Genomic DNA, 17,690 nt, shown 5'->3' on the forward strand with positions numbered 1-17,690 from the left:
ATAAAAGACTGAATAAAATATTAACAGGGGAGGGGTGGAGATCCAGATACAGTTTTGATCGCAACAGAGTCCTGGATAAGAGAATTTTTTATTATCCCTTGCTTTTAGCCCTTATTTACCATCAGGCCATCTTGCCACAAGCATGCTTTTTAGTTCTGACAGCTCTGAATTATGACCATTGTGGGATCCTATCTCATTAACTGAAATGGAAGAATAAAACATCAAACAATCATAAAAATAATTTGGCACTGTGAAACCACTTAGGAGCAGCTGTCAAACAGGTTGGAAGATAAAGTTCTAAATAAAAAAAGAGAGAGAATAGGGGAGAGGGAGGTAGTGTCCTACCATATGCTTCCTCTGCATTATAGACTCCTTAATATTATGAAGTGCCTTCGTTTATGCAGAATAGGCCAGAGACTCCATATATGATATTGATTATGCCTTAACCCCAATTTAGTAAAGACATACTCCTCCTTTTCCTAATCAGATATTGCAGAAGCAGTTTTCTGAAAACGTCCCTAATGCCAAGACATATTTTATCTCCGAAGGCTGTGTGGCAGGAGATAGGGCTTTGTCTTGCTTGCTTTCGTGGCTCAGAGCCCAGTCTGAAGACAGCGAAGCCCCAGTGGGGCTCTTCCTCTGCTGTTTTCATCCTGCAATTCAAAAACATACATCTTTATCAAGCTGTTATTGTCAGACAACATTAGATAATTAATAGGCCATTTGTCAGCCTACACAAAACGTGTTAAAATCCCAAACACAATCAGGATAAATATAGTTGCCTAATCTCTGAGGGCTGCCACCTCCCTGTTCGGTCCTGCAGGCAGATACTTGCTATTAAACAAAGCTCATTATTAATCATATCTAATGTTAATTAATTAACCACCTCCGTGCATTGAAGACTCTTTGTGATTTTCAGTTGCTTTAAAAACTGATTGGTAACTTAGTACCGTATTTACTCGAGTCTAATGCACCATCAAATCTAATCCACACCTAAATTTTCAGAACCTTGAAACCAAAGAAAGTATTTGCTGGTGAATATAAATGTGCAATTGAATCTAATGCACACCTTAATTTTCTCAATGTTATTTGGCCAAAAAAGATGTACATTAGATTCTAGTAAATACGTGAGTATTGTGATTAAATTTTGAGATTGCCTTTTGTTCCATATCAAGTGTTACATACACACACACACACCCCGATAGTACAAAAGTGATAAAAACAATAATTTATTATTGTTGGCTAAACATCCCAATTAAACACTAGGTTAATATATTATAATTTCCATGTGTGTTTTTCTTTCCCTTTCCTACAAAATATTTATTTAATTTCAACAAATTTATATACTGCTTAATTACAAACAGCATACAAGTAACTCAACAATACAAGAAATATAACAATCCATTAAAACTATAAAATGAGAGTTAAAATGCTTGCTGAAATAAAAAAAAGATTCAGTAGCAGCAGACGTTCAGCAGGGAGGGGGCCTAATATAATATATATTTATTTCTATCTAGGGTTTCCATACGTCCGGAATTTCCCAGACATGTCCGGGATTCCAATGATGGAATTAGTGTCTGGGGGAAATTTTTGAAAATTGGCAAATTTTCATGTCTGGATTTTTACCTGTTGAAATAAAGCAACCCTTTCCCCCCTCAAGGCAGCTAACCACACACACACACACACACACTCATGTTACCACAACCAGCTAAGACTACAAGCTGAATTAAAGAGTATCAAGAGCCAGAACTAAAAATAAATCAATAGAGCAAAAGCAGAATCAAAGGCTTGTTTTAAAAAAATGAAAAGTCTTCCAGTGGCAGCAGAACACAAATACAGAGGAACAGATCCTATTGGGGCAGGGAGTTCCGTATATGAGATGTTTCTACAGATAAATTTCTCATGCACGATGCCACTAACTGCGCCTCAAAGGTCAATGGCATGTGCGAGAGGGCTGCAATAGCTGATTTTAAAGGAAGGACAGATTGGCATGGGAGGAAACAGTCCTTCAAGTAGCTACCTAGGGCATTATGCACATATTCTGAATTTACACATCTTAAATGCACTATAAATAAGTGCTTAGGAGAGACTCTTTCCCTCACCTGGTTCTAGTGTAGAAATCTCAGTCTCATAAAGCATGGTTTACTCTAGGTCTAGGATGTGGAATCTGTGACCTTTCAGATGTTTTTGGAGTCCAACTCCCATGAGAAGTGGTGAACTCTCCTTCCTTGGAGGTTTTTAAACAGAGGTTGGATGGCCATCTGTCATGGATGCTTTAGCTGAGATTCCTGTATTGCAGGGGGTTGGACTAGATCAGGCTTCCTCAACCTCGGCCCTCCAGATGTTTTGAGACTACAGTTCCCATCATACCTGACCACTGGTCCTGCTAGCTAGGGATCATGGGAGTTGTTGGCCAAAAACATCTGGAGGGCCGGGGTTGAGGAAGCCTTGACTAGATGATCCTTGGGTTCCTTCCAACTCTAAGATTCTATTATTCTATGGTTCTATGAACTCCCAGCACCCCCAGCTGGCATGGACGGTGTTCAGATATGATAGTAGTTGTAGTCCAACAACATTTGGAGGGCAACAGGATCCCCACTATTGATTGAGAAGGAGCATTGTCCTCATGCATTGTCTGTTATAGTGGGTCTCAGGGTTATAATGAAGAGCAGTCAATCCCACAGTCCTGAAGCCTGCCCACTATTCTTGGGGGGGGGGGGGGGAGAGAAATGCACCATACAGTGGTACCTCAGGTTACATACGCTTTAGGTTACATACGCTTCAGGTTACACACTCCGCTAACCCAGAAATAGTGCTTCAGGTTAAGAACTTTGCTTCAGGATGAGAACAGAAATTGTGCTCTGGCGGCGCGGCAGCAACAGGAGGCCCCATTAGCTAAAGTGGTGCTTCAGGTTAAGAACAGTTTCAGGTTAAGTACAGACCTCCGGAACGAATTAAGTACTTAACCCAAGGTACCACTGTATATCAAAGGTACTCATCACATGGTAACACTGCTTGTGGATTGTACAGTTTCAGTTTCTAGGTAAGGAAGTGCATGACTGAATGCTCCCTCATATAAAAACTTCCCAATAAAGTAAAACGCAACAATCAGGGAGAAGGGCTTTAGCTTAGCCTTTTTGCCTCACACAATACTTTTCTGTGCATATGAATTGTTTCTGTAGGGAAGCATTCAGCTAGGCATGTGATGAGCAAAGAGTCTTTCACATTAGAGTTTCTGCTCAGGTGGCATTTTGAAAGGTGGACTGCCCAGGATGAAACTATTTCTTCTCACCCTCTCATCCCTTGCACCTAACTGAAGATGGCAGGCAAGTCTTGGGAAACTTGCATGAGACCATCCGTTGGCGCACCTTTTCAAAAGGATGATTAACAATACAACAGCACGTGAGCCAAAGACACAGATTAATGTGCAGAGAGCTGCAATAGAATGTCCCCTTCTTGTACAGTGTCAAACTGCACTCTTGGCTTGGCTTGTACTCTTCCTTGGTATGTCAGAAGAATGGCATGTCTATATTTGTACTGCCAAACACCTATTCTTAGAGGTGACCTTAAATTTATCTTGGCATGGTGTGTGAACTGCAAAGAGAGGGAGAAATTAAGTTTTTCTTTTTTCTTTGCAAAGGGATGAAATGCAGGGAGGGGGAAGGTGAGGAGAAAATCATGCCCTTCTTTTAAGACGTATGGAGACTTTCCAGTACATAGTGTCTTCAGTTCACAGAGTCCAAAATAACCTCCAAATATCCTTTCTTTCTTGCAAGAGGCCTACAGCCCGAGATCTGGCTGGTTACTTAAAATCAGTCCATGAACTTTGGCCTTGTGCAATTCTAAACCTCCTGACCACATGTGTCTCTGCGCATTCTCACTTCCAGTTTGCCTTCCTCTCTCAGGCTACCAAAGGTGTGACTGAGCTCATGTTCTGCTTGTGGGCTTCCCATAGGCATCTGGCTGGGCACTATGAAACAATGCTTGATTAGGTCTGATATAGCAGGCTCTTCTTATGTTCTTATACTCCTCTGGACCACTCCTGCTTCCAACTTTATGTTCCCAGCCCCTTCAAACTTTATGTTCTCACATCAATGGGCTTTTCTCTCTTTCTGAGCCTTTTGACTTCACCTCCCACATGCCTTACTATGTCTAATGCCTCCTTAGGATAGAGAACATAGCATGCTGCCTTATAACCAGACTATTCATTCATCTAACCCAATATTGTTTGCTTTGATGGTTACCTTCCAGGGATTTGGGAAGAAGCATTTCATGTCACCCATCATCTTAACTGTGGAATAGAACCTGGGACTGTCTGTATGCAAAACATGTGCTCAATCTGAACAGCTCAGCTAATGGCAGCCTGAGAACCTTCTGTTTGTCCTAGCCCTATTCAACCTGGGGCAGCACTGCAAATACCTGTCAGAGACCTACTGTCAACACTGCCACCAAATTCTTTACTGCATTACAGGTCTGCATAATTTGAAACTACTGTACTTTCCTTCACTGGCTTGGTCCAGTTGGGCCTCTCATTGCCTGCCTCCAAGGGTGTGTGAACAGGGGTTGGCATAGTCAGGTACATATAGTTGCTCAGACCCCCTGGCAGGAGGTCAACTGCTGAGAGCCCCATCTGCCACTCTTGCTGTGGCTGCTTGCTTATGCACATCTGAGTGCGCATTTCACTGAGTGTACAGTGAAACATGATTAAAAAGAAACTCAACATCCACACTCTGATAAATATTTGGATGCACATTCAGTTTAGTTTTTTAGTTCATCATGATCCATCAAGTATTGTCCTGGGATAGCTCAGTTGATAGAGCATGAGACTCTTAATCTCAGGGCCATAGGCTTGAGCCCCATAGTGGGCAAAAGATTCCTGCATTGCAGGGGGTTGGACTAGATGACCCTCAAGGCCCCTTCCAAATCTATAATTCTATGATTCTATAAGTGATGCAGGCAAAAGGCTGCCTCAGCATGTGGACCTATTTAGCAGAATAGGGCGAGGAAGTGTGAAGTAAGGACAAACACAAGGGAAACTTCTCTTGCTGTTATCCTTGGTGTGTTATTCTTTGAGGAGGTGCCATAACTCAGTGGTCGAAGGTCCTAGGTTCAATGCCTAGGCTCTCCAGTTCAAAGGATCAGCTAGCAGGTGATGGAAAAGATCTCTGCCTGTGATAATGGAGAACTGCTGCCAGCCTGTGAGCAGACAAGCCTGAGCTAGAACACAAGAAGAGCCTGCTGGATTAGGCTAAAGGTTCATGTACTCCAGCATTCTGATCTCACAGTGGCAACCAGATGGCCATGGGAGATTCACAAACAGGACTTTCCTATTGTACAGTTTCCAGCAACTTGTATTCAGAAGCACACTGCCTCTGGCTGTGGAGTCGGAGCATAGCCATTGTGCAGGGTTGCCATACGTCCAGAATTTCCCAGTCATAGCCGGAATACTGCAGTTGGAAGCAATGCCCTGGCAGAAATCACTAAATATCATGGAAATTCTGGACATATGGTAACCCATGTCAACAGTGTCATTTTTTGCAATTTCCCTTAAAAATAGCTCAACAACTGTCCCGATTTTTACTTTTTTGATATATTGCAACCCTACCATTGTGACTAGTAGGCATTCAGAGTCTTTACTTCCGTGAATTTGTCTCATCCACTTTTAAAGTCATCCAAGTTGGTGGCCATCCATAGTTTCACTATGTGCTGTGTGAAGTACTTTTATCTGTCCCGAATCTTCCAACTTTTAGCTTCTTTGGATGTCCACCAGTTCTAATGTTATTGGGGGGGGGACTTTTATCTTTTCACTTTCTCCATGCCATGAATAACTTTATAACTTGCATCAGGGTGCCTAGTGTAAGGTGTACATAGTGCCTACGTAACTAATGAAGGCAGAAGCAGAATTCACAAATTGTGAGTTTCCCCTCTCCCAAGGGTCCACACATGTTACTAATAACTGCTGAGTCCAGGGTTATTCCTCAATCTTGTCTTATCTGCCTAATGCCTGTTGTACAAAAGAGATGCTGAGAATGGCCCTTACATTTCTATGTCCATCTTTGGTAATACACAGTAATTATTTTCTGTCCTGAAAATGACATCATTTAATATGTTGTAGTTTATTCATTTGGAGCCACAGTCTTCTCACCATGGAGACTTCAGGTTTCACAACTGTTTTGGGATAGTGTTTAGGTCCCATAATTTGAGAATTAGATCACACATTTCCTATTTTCAGATTGTTCAGATTGGTATCTCTTTGATTATTTGTGTATCAAATTTTAGATTTCTAGTCGGGACATATCTTACCAGTACTATGGTGAGCACGTAAGTCAGATAGTCCCAAGCATCTTAATATATATGTAAATTTAAGCAATATGTTTATAAGCATAATTGTGTGTATGTACAGATTCCCAGGCAGTTCTTCAGAAAAGAAAAAATAGCCCATGCACAATATAACTGCAGAGCTTAAATTGTTTTATTCTTGCTGAAGTGCTGATGTTGAATTACACATAATGGCTGGATTGAAGAATGACCCCTCAACAAAGACTTGAGCTGGAATTCAACTGAAACCAGTGTTAGTGATATTAAGGGTCGTGGAAAAGAGAAATGTGGTCTAAAGTTGTATTATGGTCTCTGACAATAAGGCCAGCAATACACTTCAATCAAATACACTTCCAAAGCATTATTTACGAGCCTCCCCCCCACCCCACCCTGCAGCTATATTTTGAGACCGTTTGGTTAATGCTTATGACTGCAGTTCCATATACTGTGGTTTTTGGAAGCTTCAGACCACACATCTTTAAGGCGCATTCACCCAAGCCTGTTACTGGCACCAGCAAGACTGTCTACTTCAGGTCTAGGCAGAGACCCCAAAACAGTCCAATCTATAGAATGGGGACAGCCCAGTTTATCACCCCAAAATTCCTGCACGCCCAGCTCCAGCTTGTCCTTCTTGCACACATTTGTTCCAGTTTTACAAGAAGTTGCTCTCCATCCCAAGCCTAACACTGACTCTTCTTACAGTGAGCCAGGCTTCAAATTAAACTTCTGCTTCTTCTTTTTTTAAAAAAGTTCACTGCCTAGACAAGGCGAAACAGTTTTAAGCACCAATTGCAATGAGAAAAATTAAGCATGTTCTTAATTACACTGAAAATTGTGGGATCTAAGAGTGCATAATTGCTTGGATTGTGTCCAGATTTTCAGGGTGGAGATACACATCACTTGTGACAACAGAGCTAAAGCAAAATCCCAAGCTCAAGTGCAAGCCTAGATTCCTCCTAAATTTGGACTGTCCATTTTCCTATTTGTACCTTTTAAAAATAAGAAAATTTGCCTAATTTATCCAATCACTCATTGCCCCCAAAGAGGGGAATTAAGTACAAAACTGCTCAGGGGCTTGATCCTGCAAACAGCAGGAATGGGAACAGTCTCTCTGCTTCAAACTTGCAGATTATTTACTGTACTCCAAAGTCCGAACCACAAAAGGGATGAGTACATTTTGGCTGAATGCCACAATCATGCTACTGGAGCACTATCAGTGCTCTTAAAAAAAATGTGCATCTTCTTCACCCATTGATTTCATCTCCAGTTGGCTCTCGCCCCACTGGATTGGAAACCTCTGGTCCTAAAAGCTGAAGTGGTCTGGGCACCTGAGTGCCATTTTGTCTCTTGAATTTTAAAACTGTTTCTGTAATGAGAAGCACATGAATCAAGAAAGAAAGAGGCATGGTTCAAAGAATGTACATATTAAAACCCTGGAGGGCATCAGATTGGGGGAAGTCTATGCATCCTATTAAAGGGATGGGCACACATACAGTGCATTCTATAAATTTATGGCATAAAGGTTTTGTAATGAAACATATTCTGTCCTTTATTAAGCTTATTAGGCCAATCTGACCTAAACAATTACTATTAGTATCAAATTGTAGGATTTAGATAATGCCAGAGTACAATGAAGGCCCAGAAGCAAACTGTGGCTCATTTAGAATGGTAGTGAAAATGTTAGCCAGATTCCAAAGCTTTCATCCACTCTTTTGTACCACTTTTCCTATTCTAGCATCTGTCTCCATCTGACTCAGGGGAGAGGGGTGGTGGAAGGGAGGAAACTTAAAAAGTGATGTGGCCTCCAGCTCACTGGATCACAATCTAGACATTTGTCAGATTAAGCAATGTGAATGTGCCAGCATAAGAAAATTAACTTGTGTGGACTGTGCCATATAAAAATGGCAGCATGGATTGGCCCTGGTAGGTCTCTATGTAGATGAAAATAAACACTTCCTCCCAGGAACATAATGTTCCTTCTTCCTTAGTACCCTTGCTGTCATTTTCCCTTGTGCTGAAGATGTAGGCTTGCTGTTATCTAAAGAGAAAAGGGGGAAAACTGCTTCCCTCCCTCCCTATTGGGATGTTAATTTCAAGGCTGAGTGATTTCAAGACACCAGGCCTTGCTGGAGGTATCACTCAAGGCTTGCATGCCGGCAGCAGGGGGCCATTTGTCTCACCTGTAGGCTACACGGCCTCAGGAAGGCAGGGAGAACTTTCTGAAGGCTTTGGAATCTGCACCTGCTTTCCACTCAGTGTTTATCTTTTAATCCTCAACCTGGTTTTCTTATGAGTGTTTAAAAAAGAAAGAAAATAAACTGTAGATTTCCGGCCAAACCCCATGAAAAGGATCAGGCTTAAGTGGTTAAGTGCGTTTAGGCAAGTGTTTTGAACATGACTCAGAGCTTAAAAATAATGTTTGCATTGGCTTGGGGCGGGTAAATATACAATGCAGATACAAACCAGACACACTGTCTAAAGAGCAAAGTGCTATTTTGAGTAGAAGGATTTCATCCCCTTGTGATTTGTCCAGAGGATGATGCTTCTAACAGGAGTTTCAGAATATTTGGGGGTGGGTGGCTTTGAATAAAAAGGTCTTATTTGCCTACCTCCGTGGCCCTCAAATGGAACCCCAAGGTTTTCCTGGTCTGCTCTTCTGCCTGCATTTCTACAATTTCTGGTACTACCATGTAGCAACCTCAGCAACCTTCCTGTTTATAACAGCTCCACAGCTGGAAAGAATGAGGCAGGTATGACTTCTGCAACAATAGTCTTCCCGGGTCCCATTGCCACCATCCTAGGTTTGCAAATCAGTCAAGCAAATAAATTTCAAAAAGCTTTTCTTTTTTGTTGCAGTTGGAATAAATGATGTTGTTCTATTAAAACCTTTTTCACCTGCTTGATTTCAGATTCTGAGGGCAGACTTTATGGGGTCTGGACTAAGTACATACAAAGAAAAATCCTACACAGTGCAAGAGAAGCTGCATCCTTCATGTCACCTTCTGTGATATGATCAGACATTGGTTACCTTAACTGGACTTTCCCTGCCTTGACCTAACTTGGCTTGCAGTGACTCCACTTACCTTAGTCAGACTTAACCTACCTTGGCCATACTTTCTTGAAGGAAAGGTTCCTCACATTTAAAATGCAAAAGGGTGTGTGTTTACAATGTTGAGTATCTCAGCAATGCACCACAGAATTTCCAGCCTGCAACTTTTCCTTCAAACTTTCCTTCAACAAATAGTAATGGTTAAGTCTGGCCAAGGTAGGCGGGTGTCACAGCAATCCAAGTTAGGTTAAGGCAGGGCAAGTCCAGTTAAGGTAACTGATGCCTGATCAAAAGCTCTTACATATAGAAAGCAGACCAAAACAGGACCATGGAGAGCTCCAATTAAGCTCTGCTGGTTGAAGCTCTTGCCTACTAAGGTAGCTACAGGAAGATGTTGTCTCAGCATGGAGCTAAAGCCAACTGAAGCCTTATGTAGACTGACAAAACCTGTTGTGTGGATGGCTCTGCCTCCCTGGAAGAGATATCTGGTTGTTTGAGGGTCCTCAACTGGCTTTTGTGAGACTGGGAAGATGGAAGCACTGAATAGGATTCATCCTGTGAATATGGTGACAGGGCTGTGAATAATACAGTGATGGTTTCCCTGTGACAAAGCAGCCTGAGGCTTGTCTTCATCAGAGTCCTCTGTTGTGCATTGCAAACTCCTGGGCCTCACTTAAACCAGAGCATGTGCACATAACTGGGCACATGGCATAATGGACATATGATTGCTTTATGTATTCACTTATTCTTCTAATTATTTAGGAGCCATACAGTTCCAAAGGGTCTCTCATCCGGGCACAGAGCATATGATATAGCTTCAACAAGGATTACTGAAGCTGTGTTATATGCCTTCAGACCATGCCCTGTACACAAGTCAGCTATGCCATCGCCATACAACAGAATACACTGAGCAAATAGCATAGTAAAACCAGCACTGATTTGGGAGTTAGATGCATGATGAATCAATGGCACAGCTGCTTCACAACTAGCAGATTGCTGCCTAGGTTCACTCAGCCCATACTCTATGCATGCAAAGTTTGTGTAAAAAAATAGTTGTTGATTTTCTACTGAAATAAAAAATGGCTTATGGTGCAAATATATTGCCTCAAAAATTTGTTGAACTGTAGCCACAGGACACAATCCATCAATGATGACTCCTGTGTAAGTCTCTTTGAAAGGAATGCAAAAAGCAGAGGAGTTCTTTAGCTTGCACTGTTACCATTCATTTTAATGGAATTTGCACAAGTATTCAGATCCCAGTGGACTATGCCCACAGTTGGCTTTAATGTTTACCAGTAATGATCTTCTTACCTGTAATTCCTCAAAAACTTGGAAGGGAACTTGAGTAAAGAAAGGAAGATTGAAGAATACTTGAGGCCTAGGGAAAAAATAATCTCTAGGCATTTGAAAACAAAAATAGTCCTAAGCAACAAAAAACTGTATTAGATTGATTGATTATTGTATTCTAATCCATATTAGAGCTTTAAGTCTTTAGGTGTGGCTCTTTAGTTCTAACATCTCATAAATTATGGCTATAATGAAGCAGTCATTTATCCTGAGCTGATGATAAATGGCTTGCCCTAGGAGAAACTAAAGAATAGGAAAGTAGATCATTTTCATATTTGGTGAAAACAATATTAAGTACCCGGGCCTCTGTGATTGCCCTAATAAATGAATAATCTGAGGTGAGGGGCTTGGCAGTCAGTGTAAAAAATAACCTGAGCTTTCTCTGTCATTTGTCAGGCTTTGCTATGACAGCATGCATTATGGGTAAATGAGCAATCAGCAAGAACTATGTTATGGCTGGGATGTTTTGGAAGAATTTATCATATGCATTGCTTGGTACCTTTAAGACCTTAAGGCTTAATAGCTATAGTGCATGACGGCAAGTGAACACAGTTCCTATTTACCATCACACGCTTCATTTCCACCGGATCCCCTTTATTTCTGAACTTAGTGTGTGGGTTTGGTATTTTTATTATTATTAGCAGTATGACCTTCAATTAGCATTGTTTCTCAGGCGATACTTTCCCTAAAACATTTTTCTTGTAGCATTATATTAAAATATTCGTTAATTATAGTGCCACTAGGAAACTTGATAGAAGTCGATTGTGAAGGCAGTACAATCAAGCAGCAGATATGTCAATTGACTGGCAGCAGGTTATATCAGTGTGTACAGAACGCCCAACTTTTATAAGACAATTGCACATAGGACATCCAGGTAGAAAATGCAGGCCTTATGTTCCATGCTTGCTAGTGGCTAGAGAATCAGAGTTGGACTACAGAGACCTGAGTTCAAATCCCTACTCTTCCAGAACCATGAAGTTTGCAGGATAACTTTGGGCAAGTCACCACCTGTCAACTTAAGCTACCCCATGGGATTCTTGAAAGAGATACCTTTCTACTCCCCAGCACTCTTATTGAATTATTCCAAGAATTCTCTGGAGGATGCCATCGCAAGCTAGAATTGCCTCTTGGGGAAAACCTCATTCTCAGTCAGTCTTATAAAATGGGCCTAAAGTCCTCTTCATTTTGAGCATGGGCAGCTGAGACAGGAAAATGGTGGCAGACCTAGAAAAATTATGGCAGAGCAGGACAAGATAACTTCAGAGCAAATGCTGAGTGAAACACTTCTCCAGCGTTTCCTCCTTCTCAGCTGGGCAGTGTCAGGATTTATCAATAACAGTGTTAGAATGTGGAAACTGAGAATAATAACATGAGATCCCAAGCACTGCCTGCTCTAGGATGCTCAAGCGAAAGTCTACCTTTGTCCCAGGACATCAAGCACATTTAGTGGCTATGAAAAGTGCACATTTCTGAGCCCCATTTCAACATAAAAAGCAGTTACAAATGAATAAATCAAAAATATTCAGATAAGATTACACCACCTCATCTGACACCATTGACTTTCTTTATTTGTATATACGTATGTTTGTGTATATGAGTAGATAGATATAAATTCAGGGTAGATTAGCGATTAACTGAAGCATATACCTATAACTGTTTGGCAATATATTTGACTTCACCATTTTTACCAGTGATCTTAGTCAAAACTGAGTAGTGTTTGCCAATGAAGGCAACACCCATGTGGTCCTCAAACTCTCATGCTGGATGTTCCAGTTCTTCTTCCTTTTCCACCTTCTCCTCTTCTTCTTCTGGAATAAATAATTTTGGTGGGTGGCTGATTCTTATTTGTACTCAGGCTCTTAGCAAATGTAAAGGAAAATTCAGTGCATGTTCCTTTAAAAAGCAGGGGCTGGATCTTTTTTCTCTTCCAAGTGTCTGGAAGGGGCAGATGCTGAATTTTACACATCCAAACTCATTTCCCATTTGACAAAAGGCTTGTGTAACTGTTTTGTGTTTGGGACTCCATACTGGGGTACAAAATGTAAATTGAGAATTGGCCCTAAAAACTTGGTGTCAAGCCATGTTTATACTTATCTGCTGGTTGTTTTAGTCTTAAGCTGGGTTTGGGGTTCTTTTCCAGTTGTTTTGGGTTCTTTCTAAGCATCAACAATAATGAATAGACAGAGTCATATTAATTGCCAAAACACTTCATATCATAGACTTGGAAAGCCAAAATTTCACCTGACCTTGCAATTGGGATAATTTGTTGCTTGTCCTAGCAATATATGAAAGAATGTTCTAGAAAGGAAGGGAGACAAAAAAGTTGGAAAACACTGAGGCTATTTGGCAGCCATATTTGAATTGTTTTGCTTAATAAAGTCTGGCTCATTTTTTACTGACTTGCTGCTCTTGGCCAGTAATTCTCCGTTCCTTTTCCTATTCTCTTTTGTGTTTCCATCTTTTTATGCATCCTTTTATGCTTTATTGTTGATCAGGTACAGGGGCTCTTCTTTTGTCCACATTGAGCAAGCAGACTTGAAAGGCAAGGCTACCCAGGTCATTGTGATGATCCCTTCAAAGAGATATAGAAATTGAAATGTCTTATAAACCTTAATACAGAATTAATAATATGAACATTTTAAGGTACATACACTTGCACAAACCTCAGCAAAAATTGATATTTGCACTTGTTTAAATTTTAAACTTTTGCTTTTGAAAATTGACTTTTCAGTGCTCTTTTTAAAAATAATAAACATACCCCCAAAATCTTGTTGATGACTTATAAAGCAATAATATTAGTTAACTTGCTAACTTCAGGAGTTGGATCCTGTTTTTTTTAAATTCATCATTCATAACTGGGATAGTGGGAAATGTTCCAATAATGACCATAATTCTATACTCACTTGGAAGTAAGTCTCATTGAACTTAATGAGACTTATCCTGAGTGTAGGACTGTACTGTAAAAATATGAAATTTTGCATGCACACATACACTGATTAAATTGGTAGAATTTGATCGAAATTTGCCCCTCCAAAGCAGTTTATTCTCTAACGTATGTAAAAATATTGCAAAACTCTAGAGCTGCTACTTTACTTATGAGGAAATCCTGCTGAAATTTACATCTGAATAAAATGCATAAGGTTCTGTACAGCAGCAATCTTAAACACACTTTCCCAAGACTAAGTCCTATTGAAACCAATGAGACTTCTCTAGTAGTGAACAATGTTAAAATCAAGCCGAAACACCCTTCTTCTGCAGTGTTTAAAATAAATTAAGATAGTTTCTTATATTATGCAGTTTAATAGGTCGGTTGGCAATGTTTGAGCACAAATAGCAGCAATAATCTCCCTGTACATTCTCTTCAAATGTATTGGCATGTTTGGCAAATGCATGCTTTGTTGTTTTATTTTAATAATATTTTTTTAAGCACAGAATAACCAGATTTGGAAATAGATTCTGATTAAAAAAATTAGGCTGTGAGCGCAGCATTCATGCCACTTATAAAGTGCTTATATTGATCATAAACAAATTAATTGAAAGGACTGGTGGGGGTGAGGAGGGTTGATTATACAAACAATTCCCTATATAATCCAGAGGCAATATTCCTCGACTTGACGGGACTCTCCCTCTGACAGTTCTCCTAAGGTAGGTTATTTTGGAGAAAACATATGTTTCCATTTTCTCTCCCTCTGCTTCCTTTTTAGTCCCCAGGCTCCAGAAGGGTCACAGCAACATTAAGGCTTTTGTCAGTGTGATTAATAGCTCTTTAGATCATCTTTAATTCACTCACTAATGACTGAGGGTCTTTCTGCTCTCCAAGTAATCGGGTGATGTATGAGCCGATAGTACACCTTGTGGCAGAGGTGAAAATCATTCAGGCAATGCAAATATTGTCACGGGGACAAATGTTTTCCCTGTTAATAAAAATTAATGAATTTTACCCAGAAGCTAGTTACAAAAGCAATGGTGAAAGAGATCCAAGCACAAGACTGGGAGGTGCAGGGGATGAGGTGGAGGCAGTACACCAAGACCTCATTTCTTGGAGCCATTTGTTTTCTCTTTTGAGATATGTAAGGATAGGTATTCTTAGTATATCTGCATCTGCATAATAGATGAGACACTGGCAGGTTAATTAAATTATACAAATAAATTGCATTGTGACCAAATCTGTCTTTCAGTTGCAAAGGCCTGCTTCTTGTTTGCTCAGTTCAACACTATTATTTTGTCTTGCCATGGGGGGAGACACCCTCTCCCACTCAATAGCTTTCTCATTACAAATATTTCAGGCAGAAATTCTGGGATTTGGTGGCTGGCGAAATCCTGAAATGCTGTCCGTCAAGGCGTTATCCCTGTAAAAATTATGTAATGATGTCCACATTTAAAGCCATCTTACCACATCCAGTAACTGAATCCCATAAGATACGGTAATTATGTATTGTGTCCTGAATCTTCTGCATAACTCTGAGTTCTAGAATTCTGAGAGAGAGTAAAACACCGTATTTTTTGCTCTAAAAGACTCACTTTTTCCCTCCTAAAAAGTAAGGGGAAATGTGTGTGTGTCTTATGGAGCGAATGCACGCTGCACAGCTATCCCAGAATCCAAAACAGCAGCACAGCGATCCCTGTGTTCTGGCTTCTGGGATTGCTGTTCTGGCTTCTGGGATTCAGAATATTTTTTTTCTTGTTTTCCTCCTTCAAAAACTAGGTGTGTCTTATGGTCTGGTGCATCTTATAGAGCGAAAAATACGATAGTTCTTGATAACCATTATTTCTAGGTAAATTGGAGTAGGCTCAGAAAAGAGAAACAAAGGTGGAGAGCTGTATGTTTAGCCCAAATAGGTAAATATGAGGGGTGGGGGGGTGGGCTTGATATTGCTCTTCAGATATTTAAAGGGCTGTCTCATAGGAGAGGGCAAATCTCTGCTGCCTCAGAGGGCAGGACTAAATCTAATGGGCTTCAGTTACAGAAAGATAGATTTTGCCTGAACATTAGGCAAAACCTCTGGAAGATATGACCACTTAGACAATGGAACCAATTACCTGGTAGCTGCTCCTCCCTTGAGGTCTTGAAGCAGAGGCTGAACTACCATCTTTTCATGATGCTGCAGCGCTGGATTTCTTGCACTGAACAGAGGACTGAACTAGATGACCTACAAGGACCCTTCCAACTGTACAGTTAGATGACTATCTGCACACTGTGCATAATTTTATAATCCTCTGTCTATTCTGCCCCTCAGCCATTTTTTAGTTCTTTTTCGAAACTAAAAGTCGTCACATACTTAGAAGTCCCCCACCTTGTTAAATCTTAAGCAGAAGTGTGTATGTACACCGTGGTATACTTAACTGAGTTTTCAACAATTTTGTTTGTCCTAATGTTTTGCTATTAGTGCACGCACTACCCAAATTCATTGCCGGAGCATGCACACATGCTCTCGCTGATATGCCCATCATCACCCCCTCCTTGTGGCTATCCAGTAAGTTTGAAAAAAGGTGCGGGTATTGTTTACTGATTCAATATACACCATGGCTAAGCCTGCTGTTCTTTTTGGTTCATTTTGATAGTCCCTGATTCTTTCTTCTGATGACAAAAGCCATTGTCTCAGTGGAATATACATTTCTGAAACACTTCCCAGATCCAACCCTATCATTTACATCTCTCCATAAAAAAGGCAAACTTTTAAAAGACATAATTTTACCTCTCTCTGCAGCGCTTATCTACAAACGAACATACGACTGAGGGGTGGGGGTAAGGCTCCACTTGTTACTATTATTTCTGGTAGACACCCAAGGAGAGTAGCTAATTTGTTCCTCATTAATGCCAAGGACAATTTTTTAAGGGGCTGAATTATGCATTTATTTCCATTCAGCCACTATGGTGAGCTTCTTTTCTCCCCATCTTTCTCACACACAGTTCCCAAACCTTTACTGCATGTTTTATGTGATAGCATAGGGTGAATTAATGTGTCTTTTAAAAAGAGAGAGAAAGACAGAAGCAGAGACAGAGAGAGATGAATTAGTGATGAATCTTAAATAAGGCAGAAAATTACATGAACACACACTCTGCTGGAAAAGATGGCACCTGCCTTTGGTTGGACTCCCCTTTTGTGGCGAGTCCATGGTATCTCCTTAACAATTAAGCTCAGAATCCTTGACTAAGACCACTTGAACTTTGGAGGCATCTGAAATGTAGATGTTGATGCAACTCTTTGAACTACTTTTCCTTTAGACTTGGCTCAGCTAAAATAGCTATTCTGGACTGCCTTGTGCTTTCTCCAATATCATAATATAGGTATGGTTGCCCATAGTTGACGAATCAAAGGAGTGTGCTCTTCCCTGAGTTAAAAGTCCTCAAGGTCCAGTTTGTCAGTATATATGTACAGAGTCATTTATCTACCTATTCCAGTGCTACAGTCTTTACCGGACCTTTGCTATTTGCAGCATAGGGTTCTTTTTTATGGATTAAAATTAAAGACACACATCACTCAAAGCAAGTTTTTTTCACCCCCTTGGCTACCTGAGCACCTGCAGGCAATGGATCCTAGTGCAACATTTTGAGGAATGCTTGAGGAATTGAGTTTCTTGGACTAACGTGTGGATTGGAATGTAGCTCTCTACAGGACTTTGCAGTTCTCTGACACAGTTTTTGGTAGTTTAAACAAATCATAAGACACATTTAAATATTATTTTGGGAGGAAATACATATTTGAATATGTATGTTAACAGAATCATTTTTTAAAAGCACAGATTAATGCAGAAACAGAGCAGAATGGAATTATGTGTAAAACCATGTAATCAAGAGAAGTATAGAATCATTGAATTGTAGAGTTGGGAGAGACCTTGAAGGTCATATAATCTAACCCGCTGTAATGTAGGAATCTCAACACATGGTCCCCTATCCAATTTGAAACCATACCGGATCCTGCTTAGCTTTGCAAATGTGCTACCAGTTTTACTATTGCACCTCTGCAACCCTATC

At 40.4% G+C, this 17,690-nt stretch overlaps 1 protein-coding gene across 19 annotated transcripts in view; it reads left to right on the forward strand.

Annotated features, from left to right (window-relative positions):
- MECOM (MDS1 and EVI1 complex locus) overlaps positions 1-17,690 on the forward strand; it is a 457,532-nt gene that overhangs the window by 168,265 nt on the left and 271,577 nt on the right. The gene's annotated exons all lie outside the window — the stretch shown is intronic.

The sequence above is a fragment of the Podarcis tiliguerta genome (genome assembly GCF_965153285.1).
Source record: "Podarcis tiliguerta genome assembly, chromosome: 5".
Lineage (NCBI taxonomy): Eukaryota > Metazoa > Chordata > Lepidosauria > Squamata > Lacertidae > Podarcis > Podarcis tiliguerta.